The sequence below is a fragment of the Aquarana catesbeiana genome, linkage group LG03 (genome assembly GCF_042186555.1).
Source record: "Aquarana catesbeiana isolate 2022-GZ linkage group LG03, ASM4218655v1, whole genome shotgun sequence".
Classification (NCBI taxonomy): domain Eukaryota; kingdom Metazoa; phylum Chordata; class Amphibia; order Anura; family Ranidae; genus Aquarana; species Aquarana catesbeiana.
Window position 1 is genome coordinate 640,183,911 of NC_133326.1, and position 14,437 is coordinate 640,198,347.

The 14,437-nt window shown below is 43.5% G+C and overlaps 1 protein-coding gene across 2 annotated transcripts in view; it reads left to right on the forward strand.

Moving 5' to 3' along the window:
• Positions 1–14,437, forward strand: part of COL5A3 (collagen type V alpha 3 chain) — a 299,466-nt gene that overhangs the window by 112,099 nt on the left and 172,930 nt on the right. The window lies entirely within an intron of this gene.

Below are 14,437 nucleotides of genomic sequence, written 5' to 3' on the forward strand. Positions count from 1 at the left end.
TCATCAGGAGACCTTTCCCTAATGCTAGTATTGTCCCTAACGGTGGGGTACCTGTCCCTACTCTAACAACTCGCAAAATGAGCTCCAAACCTGGGAGCATGGGCCTTAAATAGGCTCTGCCTGACCCAAGATAGCTGTTAGAGTCACATAGGGTGGCAGCATCCAATAGGATAGTTTCCCTAGTAACCTAGGAAACCATAGAAGCACCCTGTTCCTCTTGTGCTCCTTTCCAATAAGTGCTGCTGCAGAAGAGCGCCACCTTCAGTGGAGAAAGTATACTGCATCTGCCTACACGGTGGTTGCGTTAGTTTTCTTTTTTTCCAGTTTTTTTATTATTTTCACCTGGTGATCCAGCCAGTAAGCCTGCTATTTTTCAACTTCCTTAGACCAAGCTGCCTAGCAAAGTAAGGGCTCGTGCAGAAGTGTGACTATCATTGCCACCCCTCTGAAAAGCGTTCTGCGGCAGATTGTTTTTCAGAGGCATTTAACAGGTGGCGAGAAGGTGATATGTTGCCTCCTAACTACCTGTTTCAACCCTGAAAATGCTGACCCATGCATTGAAAGCGGTTGCAGGACAGTTGCAGTACAGCCCTATTCACCTAAATGGATTGCATATGGCGGTGGGAATGCCCACCAAATGTGACATGCTGTTTGATATTTTCCACAGAAGGTGTTCTGCCCTGAGAGGCAACATTTCCTTGTTCAGGCTGTAAAACAGAGGATCAACCATTTGCTTTTACCGATACCCCCTGCCACCTATGTAAATGCGTCCTGGTTGAGTGAGACAAACCATTTAAGTACTTGTAGTATTTTATCTCAAGTTTCCAAGTGCTTTCTAACCTGAGTTATGGAGTCTATACTGCCCCTCCACGTCCTCTCTTGCCATAGCCAATCCGACTACCGCTTTGAACGATTAACAGTACCGCTCCTGTTCGGTTTGCATTGAACAAGGTGGTTGATTCATAGCTGCAGCTTGTCTCAGCTATGAGCACTTTAAGGAGACAAGTAATGGCAAGAGGAATGCAAAGGTTTGTGTCAGTCTCTGCATTCCTGTAGCCATTGCTTGTCTTGGTGAAGTGCTCACAGCTGAGAAAAGCTGCAGCTATGAGTCAACCATCTCGAATCTCTTGTCGGAACTGTAAAATCAAAATTATGATGATAGGTCTTCTTTAAGGTGAGTGCTGCCATAATAATTCAATATATGAACTTAGAGCCCTTTCACACTGGGGTGGGGGTGGCGTCGGCGGCAAAACGCCGCTATTATTAGCGGCGTTTTACCGTCGGTATGCGGCCGCTAGCGGGTGGTTTCCCCCCGCTAGCGGCCGAGAAAGGGTTAAATACCACCGCAAAGCATCTCTGCAGAGGCGCTTTGCCGGCGGTATAGCCGCGCCGTCCCATTGATTTCAATGGGCAGGAGCGGTAAAGGAGCAGTATACACACCGCTCCTTCACTGCTCCAAAGATGCTGCTGGCAGGACTTTTTTTACCGTCCTGCCAGCGCATCGCTCCAGTGTGAGAATGAAAGTAGCGGCACTTTCGGGTCGGTTTGCAGGCGCTATTATTAGCGCAATAGCGCCTGCAAACCGCCCCAGTGTGAAAGGGCTCTTACTGAAAAATACTATTATGTTGGAAATAGTGGCGTCATGTAAACAAACTCCCGCTCGCAGTCCAAAATTTGTTTAACTTTTCTCTGAAGGCTGTTGGCTATGTAGTAGAAGTGATTTGAGTAGCTGTACATTTCTGCATGTAAATGAAGGTGCCCTTTCTACCCCAGCTCACTCTCCCCTCTGCCATGTGCCCAATACCCCTAATTTGCTGTAAATTTCTGTAAAATTCAAAGCTTTATGTCAACCTGGAGGCCTTCTGTACACAGTGGGTGCACAGAACTTCCCCAGAAATGTAATTTCCTGCTTGTTCAGGAAATTCATTCATTTCATTTCATTTCATTCATTCAAGACTCATTCATTTTCCCAGAAATCTGCACTAGGATACAAGTCAGATTTAAAGCACCCCCTGCAACAGGAAGTATATCTTTGATGAGATACTCCCTAAGGGTTAATTATTTTTAAAGGGAGGCAGACACTGCAACTTTCCCCAATAGAACTCCAAAAGCACATCAGCTGATCAGCTGAACACAAACACTTCCATTCAGGAATTCCAAGGACATAGTGAAACAAACAGCATTTCTTAACCACTTAAGGACCGGGCCTATTTTTTACACTTGGTGTTTACGTTTAAGTTAAAATCAGGTTTTTTTTGCTAGAAAATTACTTAGAACCCCCAAACATTATATATTTTTTTTTCAGACACCCTACAAAATAAAATGGCGGTTCGTGCAATACTTTATGTCACACAGTATTTGCACAGCGGTCTTACAAGCGCAATTTCTTTGGAAAAAATACACTTTTTTGGATTACAAATAAGAAAACAGTAAAGTTATTTTTTTATTTTTAGAGTGTGAAAGATAATGTTACGCCAAGTAAATTGATACCCAACATGTCATGCTTCAAAATTGGAATGGCGACAAACTTTGACCCTTAAAAATCTCCATTGGCGAATTTTAAACATTTCTACATGTTGCCAGTTTTGAGTTACAGAGGAGGTCTTTTGCTAGAATTACTGCTCTCGCTCTAATGGGGCGTACACACGGTTGGACTTTTCAGCTACAAAAGTCAGACGGACGCCTACGGACCAAATCTGGCGGACAATCCGATCATGTGTGGGCTTCCCCGGACTTTCAGCGGACTTTTCCAGTCGCAAATCTGCCGGACTTTAGATTTGGAACATGCTTCAAATCTTTACGTCGTAACTCCGCCGGACCCAGAAATCCGCTCGTCTGTATGCTAGTCCGACGGACAAAAACCCACGCTAGGGCAGCTATTGGCTACTGGCTATCAACTTCCTTATTTTAGTCCGGTGTACGTCATCACGTACGAATCAGTCGGACTTTTGTGTGATCGTATGTAGGCAAGTCCCTTCGTTAGAAAGTCTGCCGCAAGTCCGCCAAAAGTCCGTCGAAAGTTTGTCGGAGGGGCTGTCGGACTTTTGTAGCCGAAAAGTCCGACCTTTTTTTTTTCTTATTTATTTTAGTTTTTATTTTTACACTGTCCCTTTAAAATAACATTTTTGGATCACTTTTATTCCTATTACAAGGAATATAAACATCCCTTGTAATAGAAAAAAAGCATGACAGGACCTCTTTAATGTGAGATCTGGGATCAAAAAGACCTCAGATCTCACATTTACACTTAAATGCAATAAAAAAAAAGTATTTTTTATTTTTCCAATAAAAAAAAAATTCTCCTTTAAGACCATTGGGCAGAAGTGGCATTTGACGTCACTTCTGTCATCCAATGGTATGGAGTCGACTGGGCCATCATTCACTCACTCGACTTCATACCTCAGAGGGGAGAGGACCGGATCATCTTCGCCGGTAACGACAGCTATGGTAAGCCGCGAAGACGCTTATCGGTGGCACATTTCCCGCCGCAGATAAAAGTGATCTTGTGGCGAATCCACCACAGAGACCACTGTTATATGAAAGCGGACCGCCCACCGTTTTTAAAACTACCAGGGTTATGGCAGCTATCTGCTGCCATAACAACGGTATTCAACGTCAAAGTGCCGACGTATAACGAAGGCTGGTGGTCCTGAATTGGTTACAGAAACAGATAGGACTCTTCAAAGTTTGTTAAAATCCTTGCAATGTACATAGGTCACCCAAAGAGAATTGTTTTTTCCCAACAAAAGTCAACTTACTCTTTAAGTTAAAAAAAGAAATAAGAAAAGTTAAAGTCTAAAGAATTAAATTAAAAAAAAAAAATGTTTAAAGCTCACTGCCCGTATACTAGGCAACACTGCGCATGCCAGAGTGAGTGCAAAAAATTCTAGGACCATCAATTAACTCTCCATTCACACTTGTGCGACTGGTCATGCAACTTTGGACATCAAAGTTGCATGGCAAGTCGTTCCCCATGTTTTCCAATGATACCCATTCATATATTCGTGACTTAAAGTTGCAGCAACTTTAAAGTAGTTCATGCACTACTTTTGTCTGACTTTCATGCAACTTGAGGGCCATAGACTTCAATGTTAACCCTCAGAAGTTGCATTAAAGTCATACCTGAATGTTATACAATGCAACTTGTGTTCAACAGTTGTCCATTATCACTGGTCAAAGCCAAAATTGCACACATCCAAAGTTGCGTCACAGTTGCATCCAAGATTCACCAAAGTTCCACTCCAAAGTTAGTTGCAACTTTCGAGACGTACAAGTGTGAATGGGGCATGATAGGCTGTAGGAGCTTTTAAAGCATTGCCCATGGACAATTTTGGGTAGCATAGTTTTTCGCTATTCTATGGTCACACAAAACTTTGAGGCTTGATTTATTTGATGTCAATTTACTCTACAAAATCTCATCTTTTATACTTTACAGGTATTAAATTGCGTTTGTGTATACTAAAATTAATTTGAATGTATTTTTTACTGAAAATATAGATTTGATAGAGAGTAACGCAATTATTGTTAGACATAAAAATTACATAATTTTATTCTACAGGGTTTCTGCTTTCAGAAAATATATAATGCTTTGGGGTTAAAATGTGCAATTTAACATGTGCAAACATAATGTAAGAAAAAAAGGCTGCAGCAGTGAAAGGGTTAAACCACTCTGGTATCTCTTTAAGCTCTGCAGGTATAAATGGAGCTAATCTGTTCTAGACATTTAAAAATGACAGAATTCCACTTTGGAAATTGAATCCAGTGTAAATATGAGTCTGCTACAGCAGAAACAACTTCAATAGAGGCAATTGTTTTACTAAGTGGATTTTTGGTAAGGATGCTAGGTAAATGTTCCTTACAGCGGTCGGACAAGTAGCAGCACATCAGCCATCTGTCTAAATAGCGTCATGCATGGAGGATGATAATAGGATGTTATTAATAGTAACAGGCTTTCCCAGGAAGTGCAGACCCCGGTACAAGTTGCTTAATCTTTACACTTCAAAGTGATTTCTACTTTCCCATTTATTTACTGGAGCCAAGTGCAGGATTTTTTAGCAAAATGATGTATTTGGCAATCATGTGACCTTTTACATGCTAAAATGACAACTTAAAACACTGCTATAACTAAAACGTAATTTATAATGCATGCCTACTTATTGCCTACTCATTAGAGCTCCTTCACACCAGTGTTGCCCAACACAGTCTCAATGCATAGACAGTTACTGTATATTTCATTATTTCAGCTCACACCAACATGCTGCAATAGTGTGCTCTGATAAAATTAGAATATGTTGCAATTTTACATAATGCGCAGCCACATGTAGAGTTAAATGGACTGTCAAGTTTATACAAGTTCAAAAAAACATAGAGTAGCCCTTGAATTAACTTTCATGTGTCAAGGAACCCCAGCGAATAATTTCTACCTCTACAGCATACAGCACATTTACGTCAACAGTATGTTGAACTATAAGAATAAATAAAACAATAAGGAATGTGGTGTACTTTACATACTTGACACCCACTGTGTGTAATGGGTATTTTTTGGTAATAGTAATTAAACTAAATTAACAAAAATAAAGACCAGAAAAGAAGTTGGAGAAGGATCACCTTAAACTGGTGCTCATTTAAAAATGGGCCCTCTCATACTGGTGGGCAGTGGAAAGAATGCTCAGTACATTGGAAGTCAGAGGGAAGAAATCTAGAGCCAAACCACAAAACAGGCGCTCCTGAAAGAAACACAGGAATCCTGTCTATGTATAAAGTGTGTATGCAGGGCTGATAGCACACTAAATTCCAGAGCCCAATGACACCAAAGAACAGGTATTCAAATAAAAAGTCAAAAGTTTATTCCAAACGAGCAAAAACATGAGGAACATAACTGGATGTTAAGCAGCATACTCACGGTTGAGCCAACCCAGACCTGCGGCAGGAGGAGTGTGCCAGGGGGACCCAGATGGCAAAGGGATCCTTGTGTGTGCCGGGGGATCCAGATGGAAGAAAGATCCAGGTTGGGAGGCCAAACAGCAGGGGGACTCGTGTCACCAGAAGTGATATTATCGGGACACAGAGGTCAGCTGATGCAACCTCAGGATGATGGGAAAAGACCAGAAAATTGAGCCGGTTGCCAGGACTACATGTTTCGGGGTACGCCCCTTTGTCAAATTTCCTTTGGATTGGATTTGACAAAGGGTCTAATTATATCCCTCATGTTTTTACTTGTTTGAAATAAACCTTTGACCTTTTATTTGAATACCTGGCCTTTGGTGTCATTGGGCTCTGGAATTTGTCATACTAGCAGCCCTGTACACACACTTTATCCATAGACAGGATTCATGTGTTTCTTTCAGGAGCCTCTGTTTAGTGCTTTGGTTCTAAGTTCTTTCCCACCATCCCAGACACTTCGATGCTGCACTGTTTTGTGTCATTCTTTATGTTATTCCAGCTGCGGACATTTCATCACAATGGGGAGTTACCAGTCTGGTGCCCAATGTGTCTGTATTTTTTCTTGTCCAGAGGGAAGAAATCTTCCTACTTTGGTGGTCCGTGGAAAGAAGGTTCTGTGCCTTGCTGGTCAGTTGGAAGAATGTCCCTTGTATTGGTGACTCTATACATTGGTGATCAGTGAGAAGAATGCTGCCTGTAAAAGACATCCTACCATGCTACCTTGTGTAGACATCCAAAAGGACTGAGACTACTGCTGGGTACAATCATCTTGGATGTGATGTCAGCAGACCCAGTAGACTCAGAGCTTTCACCAAAATGACATTCTAAAGGTTATGGAGGTGAGGGGAGGGACAGAGGAGCTGGATCAGCGCAAATAGTAATTAGACACTCCCAGAAGAGGAGAGAACTATGACATGCAAGGAGGGAAAAGGCTGTGCTAGGTAATTGAGTTTTCCTGGAGTAGTCAAATTTTCTAGGAGGTCCAGAGGTATATTGCAAGTGAATAAAAAACATTAAAGAATAAGTTCATCCTTCTGAACATGTTACACCCATATTTAGGGTGTAACGCGTAACATGTTCAGCATTTGACCCTTCTCCCCCCAACCCAGTCGCTCCTTGTGACAGCGAGCCAGGGATCTTCTCACACCCGCTGTCACAATTCAAGAGAGCGCATCCATGTGGGGCACCACCCACACAGCCGCATCATTAATTCACAGATCCCTGTGAATCAATGAACTACAAATACCATCAACCTTTGTGGCTGACAGCTTGTAGTTCTTAATGAACTACTAGGGCGCTGATGAGTGCTCTAGGTAGTTCATTGAGGTTCCTGTTATCCAGTAACTGCCTGTCCTTATCGGAGGTAAGGCCAGACAGCTTCACAGACAATCTGCAGGACCATGGCATTACACCCACAATCTGCTGATGCTTTACTATTATTATTTTTTTGTAAAGGTGAACTTATCCTTTAATGGAAAGGAAAAACACTGCAGGTAAGCATTGAAAATGTTCTGCTTTCACTTGCTGTTTTTTTAAGTTTGTGACAGGATCTCCTTATAGTGAACTTTTGCTGGCTGTGCTTGTGCATTGAATCTTCCTAGACTTGCATAGGACTATACTTCAAGACTGAAGACACAGCCAGCACTGAAGATCAATTTTGTTGAAGTGTTTAAACATCAAACTAGGCCTGGACTTTTGAGGTAAGTAACCAGCTGGATGAGAGGTTTTAGTATAGATTAGTTCAGGGGTTTTGGGAGGCATCGTTGCCAAGTGTCCCGTATCATGCAGTACAGTCCAGGGTTTTTGGGCCATGTCCAACGGGCTATGCTGCAGGATCTATTCTAATTGGGAACAATACAGAGTGGCAGTGGGATGCTAAATTCACTATGTCTCAACACTCAAATAATGCCGGTAATATGAGGTAAAGTGATCTCTGCCCAGCAGTAAAAGTAGAGTCCCAGCCTGACATCATTGTGGAGTGGCAGCAGTGCAGTAGCATGTGATCAAGTAAGTAGCACAAAACATCATTAAAGAATGTATAATAGTACTACCACAGACCATCAGTGACAGGGGTATTTTAATTCTAATACTGTCCACCGGTAAAGGCGGGTTTTAATATTACTGCCACTGACTACTAATGAAGGTTGGATGCTGCAAGACATGCAGCATCCAGTTGGATGCTGGAGGTTATTTCTAGGGCCACCTAAACCATTGCTGGGAGTTATTTCTGTGGCCACTGACACAAATGCTGGGTGTTATTACTGGGGCCACTGAGACCAATGCTTGAGATGGGCCTGGGTGTGGGAGTGAGCCCCATTGGAGAAGTTGTTGCAGTCTAGAAATCAATGGGATCCCACCTGTTTTAAATCTGTAGTTAGTAGAATTAGGTTTGCTGTGGTAGCAGCGATTTACTGCCCCCAGTGCTTCTACTACAGGCCAATCCTATAAGCCTAGTGTAACGAGCCCCTTTGCTCGTTCGGTTCCACTCTCCCGACACTCCTCTGCAGCTATAGAATCAGATTGCAACGTCTGATGATTCGGTCATCCAATGGTCCGGGACTAGAACCACAGCTCTGTGCCATTCTAACCCAGTTGTGATAGCTCAGAACAAACACCAGGCAGGCTGTATGTAAGTTCCAACAGGAATCTATCTTTATTGACAAAATACAGGCTTTTATACACTCAAAGTGTAGGTGCAAACCTCCTGCTCATATTACTCTAACAATACAGCTGTAACCTAATTAACCTAATTAACATGAGCTAATTAACTAATCCCTTTAGACAGACTAGATGACTCAGACATGACCGTTAGGCCAGACTAGCCGTCTTGTAGTTCAGAAAATCCAATCAACATTAGCACAATCAACATAGACTCTTCTTCACACAATAGCAGAGTTAATTAACACAAATAACAATGGGGATCTAATGACTCTTAGATCCCATAGTAGACTTATTTACAATACACATTTTCAGCAGACAATAGACAGACAGGTTTTGGAATTTACATCAGCATCTCCTAACAGTATCTGCCCCAGCATTATGAATCAGCCACTATTCCAATATGGCAAATCCAGGGTCTCCAGGCATACAGCTCATAAAGAGCACCGTTCCCCCAAATGCAAGGGCCCCCGATCGATCGGCAAGAGGCTAGCATACAGTCCCCTCCAAAACTCTCTCTCCCGGCTAGGTCTGTCACATTTCTCCCCTTTCGGCAGGAGACTAACACAGGAGGAGACCCCAGACGGGTTGACTCCGAAGTTAGTCAGTAGTTCCAGTCCTCTAATGCCTGTACCCACACAGTACCCCAAACAAATTGTTCCAAACAAAGTATTACTCACCCAGCCAACCTCTGCCTCTCTCAGAGAACATATCTGCCGCTGGGGAGAGGCCTGGACTGGCCCTTCTCCCTGGAGTCCTTTTTGCCGCTGGAGAGAAGACAGGGTGTCTGGGCTCACTCCGCCATGCTGTTGGGGATCTGGGCCGACTGCCCAGCATCCCTGGGGTATACAGGTGGAGACTGAAGTCCCATCCACCTTCACAGGACATCCATGCTCTGTTAGTTGAGGGCAGAGTCCAGCAGTACTCGGCCCTGTTGCCAGCCCTTTTGCTGGAAACCCCACACCATCTGCTCTGGCTAACTGTTGGGGAGGGACGACGAACACCTCCTCTCCCTTCTCCCCCTGTACCCTGATCTGCTGCTGGGAAGTGACCACCTCCTTCTCACCCTGAGCCTCCGGAACCACTGCAGGTGTAGGGCAGAGATCTTGGACCCTCTGTCCGGTTGTCAGCGCTTCAGCTGGGGAAGTTCCTTGTAACTTCACAGATACTTCTGTTGGTGCTGGACAGAGCATAGTGAAGTTTGGCCCTAATAACAGTTCTTCTTCTGCTGGAGGCTCACCAGGTTGTTCTTCCTCAGCATAAAAGTCTATCAAATCCCCTTTCTCTGCAACTGGTGTCTGGGGATAAAGGTTCACCATCTCCTCTCCGTGGAACCCAGAAGATGCTATCAGTGCTGGGCAGAGGTTAGCAGAGCTCTGCCCTGTTGTCAGCACTTCAGGTTTGGGGACGGCAATCTTCAGATTTTCCACTGCCGATTCTCTGGCATTCTGCTGGACAGGCACATTCCTCCATCCAAGATCATCCAATGCAGAAACAGGTTCATCAAGGTCAGTCAGCACTTGCTGCATCCGCCATAAGACCTCCGCCTCCATAGCTGCGGGTGCAGGTTGGCAAAGCACACCGTTACTCTGCCACATTAACTCTTCAGCCAGGATTTCAGAGTTGTCAACTGGTATTTCATGATAGTCCCAGGCAAAGGGAGCACCACCCTGCTGCTGAGCAGAGTCTAACAGCTGTTTGTAGGCGATCTCCAACTCCCATTCCTGAACGGCCAGAAACTCCAAATCTTCCAGTGCCCAGTGCACTTCTGAGACATTCAGTCTCCGCTCCCTGTGCTTCATTATTTCCTCCAAACGCCACTCCTGATCACTTCCAAAGTCAGGGTCCCTGGACAGCCTCCAGTATAACAATCCCAGGCCATCGTAGTCAAAGCCTTCCGTGGGGCTGTCATCCGCTGTCCATGGGCACACTTGGGCTACATACCACTGGAGGGCTCTGTAGCCCTCGTCCAACCGCATTTCTGCCCGGATCAGCCTGCTTAACTCGGCTGTCCACTCCTGGTTTGACTGTTCCCCCAAAAACAGCATTCGCACTTCATACTGCGACCAGTACCTCACATGGACGGAGGGGAGAACTTTTCCCTGGTGTCGCTGCTCGCGGGCTAGCGCTTCCTTCCAGAGCTCACAGCGGACAGAATCAAACCATCCTAGCAGGACCTGCTCTGATACTGGTCCTCTGTGCTGTATCTCCTCTCGCAACCTCCTTCTGAATTCCTCATCCATGGTGGCTGGTATTTCTCCTCTCCTGCTATCCTGCTACCTTGGATCCAGGTGATGGTTTGGATGTGTTCACGGCAAGGAAGCACGATCCCACCATTCCCTCCACGGCCCTCAAGTAAGTCTTTCAGCGTGGCTCTCCTGCAGGCTGGTTTGGAGTGTCCCAGTAACTGGAGAGCAAATCCCACGGCTGCCAACCAATGTAACGAGCCCCTTTGCTCGCTCGGTTCCACTCTCCCGACACTCCTCTGCAGCTATAGAATCAGATTGCAACGTCTGATGGTTCGGTCATCCAATGGTCTGGGACTAGAAACACAGCTCTGTGCCGTTCTAGTCCAGTTGTGATAGCTCAGAAAAAACACCAGGCAGGCTGTATGTAAGTTCCAACAGGAATCTATCTTTATTGACAAAATACAGGCTTTTATACACTCAAAGTGTAGGTGCAGACCTCCTGCTCATATTACTCTAACAATACAGCTGTAACCTAATTAACCTAATTAACATGAGCTAATTAACTAATCCCTTTAGACAGACTAGATGACTCAGACATGACCGTTAGGCCAGACTGGCCGTCTTGTAGTTCAGAAAATCCAATCAACATTAGCACAATCAACATAGACTTTTATTCACACAATAGCAGAGTTAATTAACACAAATAACAATGGGGATCTAATGACTCTTAGATCCCATAGTAGACTTATTTACAATACACATTTTCAGCAGACAATAGACAGACAGGTGTTGGAATTTACATCAGCATCTCCTAACAGTATCTGCCCCAGCATTATGAATCAGCCACTATTCCAATATGGCAAATGCAGGGTCCCCAGGCATACAGCTCACAAAGAGCACCGTTCCCCCAAATGCAAGGGCCCCCGATCGATCGGCAAGAGGCTAGCATACAGTCCCCTCCAAAACTCTCTCTCCTGGCTAGGTCTGTCACACCTAGCAAATCCCAGAATGTGCCATCAGTTAAACCCTAATAAAAGATCTGAAGTTTGCAGTATTTGTATTAGAGTTTTAGAGTAATTGTGTGTAGGAGCACTAATAAATATGTAACCATATTAAATAACCTCACTAGCCTTGTGATTAGTATTGCTGCCACCAATGTTAAAAGTTATTTCCCTCCACTCTTTACCTGATAACTTCTATTTAGAGCCTGGGTCCCTTGTATTGTACTAGACTTAACTTAGAAAAACATTATGTTAATATCAGCGACAGCACTGTCATGGTTGACACTGCCACCAGTCTGAGAGAAGGCCTTATATAAATTTTGCTATTTAGGCCCCATGATTTGTAGTTACACCCCTGGCTAAGGCTTATTATTGGGGCCACTGTCGCAAAGGTTGCGGGGGTGTTATTGGAGCCACTGACACAGATCCTGGAGACTCTTATTGCATCTATTGACACAAATGTTTGGGGTTGTTATTGCAGCCACTAACACCAATGCTCGGAGTTATTGTTTTGACCACTGACACCAAAGATAGAGCTTTATTGTCTTGCAATTTCTCTTCAGTGTACTCCCATGTTGTCTAAAGCATAACACAGCAAAACCATAAACCAATATCCACTTTATTCCCTGGGCCCACAAGTTTTCAGAGGGCACCATGTTTTTTTTCTCATTCCCCCCAAGGTGTCCCTCCTAATTATTTTTAAATGCTGGTAAATATAGGGAGGGTAGGTTACCATTATTTTTGTTAAAAGAAAACTTGCACTTTAAGTGGTTTTTGCAAAGTGGGGAGGTGAGATCACTATCTGAATTTATGGTTCTGTAAGCTTTTACTTGGAAATGGAGGTTTTATGTTGGTGGATACAGCTGCATTGTTTCAGCAATCTGCGTCCTTTACACTAAATACAGTATATGAAATGTGTAAAATGTTGCATATGCATGTCTATCATAATTAAAATATTTGTATCTAAAAGGCTGTGAAATGGTCATCAATGGTCCTTGATAGTTATACGTCACATCAGTAGCGATATTCTTCCTAGAAAACTCCAGGGGAGAGACTTTATGGCACTGTGAAAAAAAAAGGAAAGAGCCCTATGGTTATGGAAACCTTAAAACAGTACAATAAATTAAACTCTTGTTTCATTTGTGTTTGTTACTGCTTACAAGAACCAGCTATTAAGTGTATGGCAATGGTACTTGAATCAGTTATGTTTTATATAGAAAAGCTAAGCACTCATAAACAGCAATCCTACTGGTAGGATTGATGCAAGAGAATATCTTACAATTAAAATAAAAGAGCATTTTACAGAAGAGATTGTACATTTTTAAACCACTTTGCAATCTGCTTAGGTCTAATGAAACATTTTCCAGTCTATAAAAATACAGTTTCTTAACCCCCCCATTCAGAGCTTTCAGATATATTGGATCTTATGCGAACCTTAATGGTATGTTAGTCTTTGGTACCCAAAACCTGGTGCAGGATGTTGGTGTACAGAACATGTGAATTTGACACTATACACACACAAACCCAAATATCACCTTTCACTAATGCCCCGTACACACGATCAGACTTTTGTTCGAAGGGTGTTGGCTCCAACTTGTCTTGCATACACACGGTCACACAAATGTTGGCCAACAATTACGAGCGTAGTGACGTAAAAAACGTACGTGATATCTCCATTACGAATGCTAGTTTTACAAGACCGAGTGATTCTGGCTCGTCCTTGATTCCGAGCATGCGTGGACTTTTGTGCAATGGACTTGTGTACACACAATCGGAAAGTCCGACAACAAATATTTCTTGGTGGAAAATTTGAGAAACTGCTAGCCAACATTTATTGTTGGAAAGTCCGACAACAAATGTCCGATGGAGCATACACACGGTCGGACTTACCGCCAACAAGCTCACATCCAACATTTCCCGTCGGAAAATCCGATCGTGTGTACGCGGTATTAGTCTAATGCCCCGTACACACAATAGGATTTTCCGACAGAAAATGTTTGATAGGAGCTTGTTGTCGGAAATTCCGACCGTGTGTAGGCTCCATCGGACATTTTCCATCGGAATTTCCGTTACACAAAATTTGAGAGCTGGTTCTCAAATTTTCCGACAACAAAATCCGTTGTCGGAAATTCTGATCGTGTGCACACAATTCCGACGCACAAAGTTCCACGCATGCTCTGAATCAAGCAGAAGAGTAGCACTAGCTATTGAACTTCATTTTTCTCAGCTCGTCATACGTGTTGTGTGTCACCGCGTTCTTGACGTTCGGAATTTCCGACCAACTTTGTGTGACCGTGTGTATGCAAGACAAGTTTGAGCCAACATCCGTCAGATAAAAAACATGTATTTTGTTGTCAGAAAATCCTATCGTGTGTACAGGGCATTAGATTTAATGAACCCCTCCATATTTACTCAAGCCTTAAAGCGGAGTTTCATCCTATCTTACACCCATGGCCCCACTGGTAGCTGATACCAGGGCCTGTAATCTTTGGTAATGGTTATTTTTTTGTTTAGTTACCTCTTTTCTTTAAAATTCCCTCCACTTCTGGCCCTAGTCGCTGCAGCCATGTATATCATATCTTGTCATTTATTGACTCCTGGGATATTAGTGTCATCAATCCCAGGCATCAACGGGCATCCTCCACT